The 7,442-nt window shown below is 37.6% G+C and overlaps 1 pseudogene; it reads right to left on the minus strand.

The window, feature by feature from the left end:
• Nucleotides 1-6,712: 6,712 nt before the first annotated feature.
• LOC116028953 overlaps nucleotides 6,713-7,442 on the minus strand; it is a 3,359-nt pseudogene continuing 2,629 nt past the window's right edge.

The following is a 7,442-nucleotide window of genomic DNA, read 5'->3' on the forward strand; positions in this document are numbered from 1 at the left end:
ATACATATATATACATACATATATATATATATATATACATACATATATATATATACACATACATATATATATATACACATACATATATATACATACATATATATATATACACATACATATACATACATACATATATATATATACACATACATATATATATATACACATACATATATATATATATACATACATACATATATATATATGTATATATATATATGTATATATATATAACATGAAAAGACATGAGCCTTTTCCGTGATTTTCCTTCTTAAGGTGTGTTGTCTTCCTTCTTAAGGTGCGTGATATGTATACTTAAGGTGCGTGAGTTGTTGAAACTTAAGGTGCGTCATTTTAAAACCCTAGGTGCGTGGTTTGTGTTATTAAGGTGCGTGACTTGTGTACTTAAGGTGCGTGGTTTGTGTTCTTAAGATGCGTGACTTGTGTACTTAAGGTGCGTGGTTTGTGTACTTAAGGTGCGTCGGCCTAAAACTTTAGGTGCGCATGTTTGTGTTTTTAAGATGCTTTGTTTGTGTGCTTAAGATGTGTGATTTGTGTACTTAAGGTGTGACATTGTAATTCTTAAAGTGCGTAACTGAACAACCGCACGAGAACCCTTCCCTATATATATATATATATATATATATATATATATATATATATATATATATATAAAAGAAGAATCAAAAGTTTATTCAACTAAATAAAATTAAAGACCTCTTCCATCTGAAAATTGCTAGGAAATACGTAGTACAATTGTAGCATTATAGCCATAGAGCAAAGCACACACAACTCCGAAAAATCACACACAACTCCGAAAAATCACACATACATATATGTGTATATAAATTAAAATTAGAGAAAATATCACTTTTAGCCCATCAACTATAATACATGTATCAATTTTGGTTCTTGACTATTAAAATTTTTAAATGAGGTGCATCAGTGCATGACTATTCAATTTGTATTACATTTAGTAATTGACTATTAACATTTTCAAATTAGGTGCATGACTATTTAATTTCTATCACATTTGATCTTGTCGTTAAAATTTTTTGGTCAAATTTTCGGCCAAGTCACCGATGACCGGCTAATTTATTTAATTTTTATTTTAAAAAATATTTTAATAATTTTTAAAGAGTTAATTCCACCAAAGGTCCCTTGTCTTTGGTGGCAATTCCAATTTTAGTATCAGACTATCATTTTTGCCATTTAACATCCTAAACTATTATTTTTTAGACATTTTTAGTCATTCTCATGACTTTTTCTATTTTTAGTAAGGACAATTTTGTCTCTTCATATTTTTTTAATTTAACCGATTTTCACTGGGCAGACCGGTTTTTCTAATTATTAGATTTAATCCACAAATCCCTAATCTACTCAAAGAACCAATTAAATCATAACAATTAAATCATATCATGTAAACACTGATTAACTAATGTTCAACTTTGGCTTTATATATCATCAAAATTTTAAGAAAATGTTACACTGATAAACTAATGACATAAAAGATTTTGCAGTCTTGGAACTTCTTGTATTTGGCAGAAAGAATATATGACAAATCAGGTGTAAAAACTCCAATAGCCATTTCATCATAATGGAGCTTTCTTTCAGTAAAGTAATAAGTAACAAAAAGGACACTATTGACCCTAATGACATGAGTCTACCAAGAAGCTAATGCCTCCATAGTGCAAAAATTCTAACATTATCTTTAACTGATGTCTATCTTTAAATCAAGTTGAAGCTGCCTATGTTTCTGGTCTCCATTCGGGTTTTTGAGTACGATAGGGGTTTGTTGATTGAATCTAATAATTAGAAGAACCGGTCTGCTTAATCTAACCTAATTAAACTGGTGAAAATCGGTTAAATAAAAAAAAATATGAAGAGACAAAAATGACCTTACTAAAAATAGGAAAAGTCATGAGAAAGACTAAAAGTGTCCAAAAAAATAATAGTTTAGGATGTTAAATGGCAAAAACAATAGTCTGTGACTAAAATTGGAATTGTCACCAAAGACAAGGGACCTTTGGTGGAATTAACTCATTTTTAAATTAAAAACTTAAAAAAATAAAATAAAATAAAAAATGTCGGCCACTCCCACCCTCCTCCTTCGTCAGGGTGGCCGGTGTTCTCTTCCCTATGGTGTTCCTTTTTTTTTTCTTTTTTTTTGGAATAAGGGTCAAATAAGTCCTCCAACTATACTCAAATGTGCAATTAAGTCCTCAAACTTCAAAAAGCTTCAATTAGATCCTTAAACTCAAAAAAATTAAGCAATTAACCCCTTGTTACCTGTTTTTACAAGTCATTTGCAAGTTAATGTCATGTCATGTCATACTTTAATATTATTATTTAATATATCATTTTTATTAAAAATAATATAGTTTTTATTGCTACTTCGCATGTCGTTGCAGCCATGGCTATCTTCCAGACTTGGAAGAAGGCCAGCTTGACCTTCTTCCAAATATGAAAGAAAGGTTGCGCTGCCTTCTTCCTGCAGGGCCGGATTTTGAGCGTGCAAGATGGGTAACAGCACAGGGCCCAGCCCTGTCCTAATAGTTAGTTTATTTATATCCTTTGATAAGGCCTCACTTATTTACCAGCACAGGGCCACGCAAATAAAAAAATCGGCCCTGCTTCTTGAAAGAAGGTTGCGGGCCTTCTTCCAATTCTGGAAGAAGGCCATTGCTGCCTTCTTCTAAATCTAGAAGAAGGCAGCAAGGGTCTTCTTCCAGACTTGGAAGAAGGTCACGCCAGCCTTCTTCCAGATCTGGAAGAAGGGCAGCGGCAACCTTTTTCCAAATGTGGAAGAAGGTTGTGATGTCATCCTCGAAAAAAAGGTTGCCATCCTTCGAAAATAATGGTGGTCGGTGGTGGTCCAGAATGTCATGATGCCATCCTTCGGAAATAAGCGGTGGTCGTCGACGACGACGAACAACAATAAATATAAAAGAAGATTTTTTTTAAAAAAAAAATTGTTATTAACATTATTATTAATTATTTGCCGATGCTACTATTGATCAGGTGGATATTATAAACGATTGTTTACAAAGGTTCTGCGCTGCTTCGGGTCAGGCAGTAAGTTATGCGAAATCTCAGGTATTCTTTTCTAAGAATACAGATCCTCTTGTCGCAAACGAGATCACACGTCGACTCCGCATTGATAGGACTAATGATCTTGGCCGTTACCTTGGGGTCCCTTCCATTCACGGTCGCGTAACTTGCAGATCTTACAATGATTTACTCGATCGAGTTAATAGTCGCCTCGATGGTTGGAAAGCTAGGACACTTTCGATGGTTGGAAGGGACACTATAGCAAAGTCTGTCTTGAACGCTATACCTGCGTTCACCATGCAAACCACGATTCTTCCCAAAGGAATTTGTCAGGCAGTGGAGAAGAGTATGCGTCGTTTCATTTGGGGCGACGGTGCTTCGGGTGGTAACAGATTGAGTCTCCTCAGTTGGGATGTGGTGGCTAGTCCTAAGGCTACGGGTGGGCTTGGTATTCGGCGTCTACAAGAGCTGAATATGGCTTTTATGGTCAAGTTAGGGTGGCGGCTACAAACTGAGAAGGATTCTCTTTGGGCCCGATCTCTTCTTAGTAAATACAAAGGTGGAATGTCATCAACTTCCTCCAACGCATGGAAAGGGATTCAAGCTGCCCAACCTTTTCTTGAAGCTGGTCTTTCTCGGTCTGTTTGTAACGGTCAAAGCACCCGTTTCTGGATGGATAAGTGGATCGTCCCTTACCCCCTTCGTCAAGTTTTACGCACCCCGATTAGTTTACCCATGCTCTACGCCAAAGTTATAGACTTTTGGGTGGAGGGTAGCGGTTGGCAGTGGGACATCCTCCATGATCTTCTCCCGGCTGACATTTTGCAAAAGCTTGCCGGTTACGTTTTGGGACCTGATGTTACTGATGCGGATGGTGTTTGTTGGAGCCTTGAGCCCGATAGACATTTTTCTGTAACTTCAGCTTATCATGCGTTCTTTCCTCAATCTACGACCGGGAATACTAACGAATGGAATCGCATTTGGGAGATCCAAGTGCCCAATAAAATCTGCCTTTTTCTTTGGCTGGTCAAACATGATCGCATTATGACCAATGTTGAACGTGCTAGACGTAAGCTTACTTCTAATATAATGTGTGGTTTTTGTGCAGGACATCCTGAAGATTGCGATCACCTATTTCGCTATTGTCACGACGCGAATGGTGTTTGGGAAGCTGCGCTGGGAACTACTGCTCGAAATGCGCTCGCTGGTTTAGATTGGGATTCTTGGCTATCAGCGAATATCAACGGCGATACTGCTATAGGTCTTCCCATCCACTGGCCGCAGAAATTCGCGATCCGCCTATGGTGGTTGTGGAAATGGCGCAACGACGTAATCTTCAATGGACGCACGATCCCGCTTTGTCAAAAGTTAATTTGGATCGAGCAACAGGAGAGGAAGATCGCTAGTGCTTTTGTTGGGCATTCGGTCCCCGGCAGGCATGTCACCCAGTACGAGGATGTTCTTCTGTCGTGGAATCCACCGCCGGCTGGCTGGTTTAAGGTTAACGTTGATGGCAGTTATTCTGTGGCGAACGATGTTGCAAGTTGTGGAGGAGTGCTACGAGATCCTACTGGCAAGTGGATTGAAGGTTTTCTTTACAAGATTGGCAACTGCTCTATCAAGGAAGCAGAGATTTAGGGGGTGCTCCAGGGAATCGTTCTTGCGGCGAAAAGGGGTGTTCGAAGTTTGATTGTGGAAAAGACCGTGGTTGAGCTGCTGCGTAATAGACCAGCGGTGCATGGAAATTTGGGTAATCTCCTAAAGCGTTGCCTTCATTCTATCAATGGGTTGGACGAAGTGCGGATCGAACATGTGTACCGGGAGCAAAATAGATTGGCTGATGCTCTTGCCAAGAAGGCTCTCCGTCGGCCAAATGATTCCTACATGCTTGCGGAAGTTCCATGTGAACTGAGTCATATTCTACATGAGGACCAACTAGGGGCTCGTTTTCAACGGCGGATTCCCCGTGTTATGGGATAGTTTCTTTTCGTTGTATCTTTTCTCGGGTTTTACTCCCTCTTCTTTTATCAAAAAAAAATAATTATTTAATTAAAATAAAAAAATTAATATAATATATCATTTTTAAAAATATGTGGATGCCACATCAGCCCGCCAAATAAGCTTTAAAAATCTAATCAATAAATAATTTACAGGTTACTTGAAGGTAACCTACAAAATAGTTTAATTGCACTTTGTTGTAAGTTTGGGGTTTTAATTGGAGCTTTTTAAAGTTGGAGAGCTTAATTTCACATTTGAGTATAGTTGAAAGGCTTATTTAACCCTTATCCCTTTTTTTTTTCTTTTTTTCTTTTTAAGTTTTTTAATTTTAAAATTATGAAAATAAATTTTAAAATAAAAATTAAATAAATTTGTTATCGGTGACTTGGCCGGAAAATTTAACGACAGGACCAAATGTGATACAAATTGAATAGTCATGCACCAAATTTGAAAATGTTACGGAGTATTAGTTAAGGATCAAATGTGATACAAATTGAATAGGCATGTGCCTAATTTGAAAATTTTAATAGTCAAAGACCAAAATTGATACATGCATTATAATCGAGGGACTAAAAATGATATTTTCTTTTAAAATTATATATTTAATGCATGGACAATGATCTTTTTATTTTTTTCTACCTTATTTTTTATTGCATTGTTCAAAAAGTAGAGAAGTAAAAGGATAATGAGTTTTGTAATTACTAAAAAATTTTATTCCAATAGTATGATAACAAAAGTAAACAAACAAACATGGTAATGAGTATCGAAACGCATAGGAGGGGCAACAGTCCCCAACGAAACACACTCTTTATGGAGGTGGTGCTGGGGGGGGGGGGGCGGAGGGAGAGTGGAGACCTCAGTCCGAGATAGGGATGGCAATGGGCGGGTGGGGTGCGGGGGATATATCACCCGCCCCCGCACCCGCACTCGCGTGGGTAATGAAACTCCTACCCCATCCCCGCCCCCGTGGGGATTTTGCGGGTGCGGGTAATACCCAACCCGCAACTCTAATTATTAATATTACATTTAAATCTAGTAAAAATTTTATACTACAATTCCAATTATCGCATGAATTCTTTTTATAAGTTTAAACATAACTCTAAAATTTAATAAGAGCCAATGATGTTAGTCTTTAATTGAAAGTTGAAACTAAAATTGTGTTGGTAGTATAAGTTGTATTATGTGTTGAAACTAAAATTGTGTTGGTAGTATAAGTTGTATTATGTGTTTGCTCATTATATTATTTATATTGTTCCTTTTCAATTTTCATAAACAAAAAAAATGACGATGAGATGTTAATTCAATTTAATCCTTGAGGCACTAGCTCATAAAGAAGTTTAATCCATTATGCATTTTTTATTATAAAAGATACATAAACTTATATAATAAATGAATACTAATAATACAAGTGTGTGTGTGTGTGTGTGTGTGTGTGTGTGTGTGTGTGTATATATATAAAAGTGTGGGTGCGGGTGCGGGGCGGGGATACCTTCCCCCGCACCCGCCCCCATACCCGCACGGGCTTATAAAATTCCCCCCATCCCCGCACCCATTACCCAAATTGTGCGGGTATTTTAAAACCCGTAGGGGCGGGATGCGGGGAACCCATAGGGTGCGGGTATAATTGCCATCTCTAGTCCGAGATCAGTCATATAAAGAAATGAACTGACAATGCTCTTCTAAATTTCTCGAGGCATAAAATATTTCAGAGGTATAGTAACATGAAAAAGAGTAATTTCTACATGTTGTACCTGACTTGTAAGAACTTGTACATTGAGGAAGCCAGGTAGAAGAGAACACTCTTGACACAAACAAGACAGTTCTACACACTGCCATTCTGCATTTCATTCTCGAGACTAATGAATCTTGAACCCAAATACCCTCGGAACATAGCTCTGAGATGTCTTTTGTGGCTTCAGGTGTCCATAAGCCATTAAAAAGAGGTGAGGAAATGTGGTCCCAAAGTAAGCTCCGTCAGTACCTCGGCTAGTCAAGAAAGTTAAACAACTTGATAGTGGTGAAGAAGCATGAAAGCATCAAAATCAACAACCATATAAAAGGAACAGAAAAATCCAGCAAGAGTACTACGAAAAAGCTACACATGGGTAACCTAGTCAAAATGGCTAAGGATACAAACTTATAACCACACGGTCACAAGTTTGAATCCCAGCCCTCTTAGTTTTCAATGAGTCAGCTATGAACAACCTAAGCTAGTTTACCTCCTTGTGGTCCTTTACTGGCTAAGGTTCCTTGTGATCCTTTGTTGGATCAGGTTCCTTGTGGTCCTTTGCTGGTCAAGGTTACAAGTCGGGATTTACCCAGTGCACACCCTTAGATAGCGGTGACTGTAGGTTTCCCTCGCCACCCAGAAAAAAAAAAAAAAAAAAAAAAAA

Source organism: Ipomoea triloba, chromosome 9 (assembly GCF_003576645.1).
Source record: "Ipomoea triloba cultivar NCNSP0323 chromosome 9, ASM357664v1".
Lineage (NCBI taxonomy): Eukaryota > Viridiplantae > Streptophyta > Magnoliopsida > Solanales > Convolvulaceae > Ipomoea > Ipomoea triloba.